A 1,264-nucleotide genomic window follows, 5' to 3' on the forward strand; every position below is an offset into this window, starting at 1 on the left:
GTGTTTAAAGCTGTTTCCAAGGGAGTGATTAGTATCTCTTGCACATCAGAGCCTTAGAAGAGGTGCCGACTCCTTCCCATTTCTAACATCTGGTGGCTTCAAGATCTCAAGTGTCCTACCTTTTAGAGGACAAGGAGGGGAGTGGGGAGAAAGATAACAGTAAGGAGGAATCTAGAGAGTGAAGTCCTCATCCATCTGCAAGACCAGTGGAAGAATTTCTGAACCATCCAAGGTGCAGGCATGGGGTTAGGGGAGGGAGCGAATGGAGCCAGGCTGAGGGCGGAGGTGTGGGAGGTGGGAGCTGGTTTTGTTCCTTAAGAATTCGCCTGCAGCCTCAGAAGCTCAACAAAGACTGAATCTCCAGTTTCTTTTCGTTCTTTCATTGTTCTTCACCTTCTACTCCCCTCCCCACCCCAGGTCACCAGGGGCAAGCTGAGTCTAGGAAGGGCTTGTCTGTATCACTTACCTGCCTCCCCACTCCCTGCTAGGAAACCGTAGAAACCCAGTGTTCGGGGACCCCCTCAGCAGGCTTTGTCCTGGGGAAGAAACTTCTGTCAAACACACTGTGAATCCCCAGGAACACTGCCTAGAGCAGGCACAGATTTGGTGTCAAAGTATCCACAGTGGACAAGTTGCTTGAACTTTCTGGGCCTCAGTTTCCTCAGTCTTTCCATGGAGACTAAAAATGCTTACTTCCCAGGGCTGTGGAGAGAATTAAAGTAGACGGTGTCTGCAAAGTGCCTGGCTCCTTGAGTCATCTATAAACATTAGCTGCTGCTGCTGCTGTTCTTGTTCTTACCGGTTGTCACTGATCCTGCGTCACTGCTGATTATAAAATGCACCATTATTCTATGTATCACTAAGAAAGACAAAAAACTACTGCGGATTGAATTATGACTCACCAGGGGCGCCTGGGTGGCTCAGTCGGTTAGGTGTCCGGCTTCGGCTCAGGTCATGATCTCATGGTTCGTGGGTTCGAGCCCTGCATCAGGNTGCTCCTGGAACTCTGGCTGGGGATGTTCCTTAACCTGCATTATGATTCCACATGTGTGTTTGCTTGTGAGAACTCATGACACCGGTCACCCGTGGTGTGTGCACTCTTATGTATGTGTGGTACACTCAAATATGAGGTGTACATTAAAAACAGATCAAACCTGTACAGCTTGGAATGGAAAAGATCTTATATTGGTTCCAGCACTGGGTTAAGTCAGTATACACAGTTGGCACTAAATTAATGCTGAATGAACAACAGACAAATGGGTGG

General features: G+C 48.4%; 1 long non-coding RNA gene across 2 annotated transcripts in view; it reads right to left on the minus strand.

Annotated features, from left to right (window-relative positions):
* Positions 1–544, minus strand: part of LOC144222471 (uncharacterized) — a 25,798-nt gene extending 25,254 nt beyond the window's left edge. For both annotated transcript variants that reach the window (XR_013332404.1, XR_013332403.1), the window contains exon 1: positions 467–544. This is a non-coding gene — a long non-coding RNA (uncharacterized LOC144222471). The remainder of the gene's footprint in view (positions 1–466) is intronic.
* Positions 545–1,264: the final 720 nt, after the last annotated feature.

This window comes from Crocuta crocuta, unplaced genomic scaffold, assembly GCF_008692635.1.
Source record: "Crocuta crocuta isolate KB4526 unplaced genomic scaffold, BGI_CrCroc_1.0 scaffold943, whole genome shotgun sequence".
NCBI classification, from domain to species: domain Eukaryota; kingdom Metazoa; phylum Chordata; class Mammalia; order Carnivora; family Hyaenidae; genus Crocuta; species Crocuta crocuta.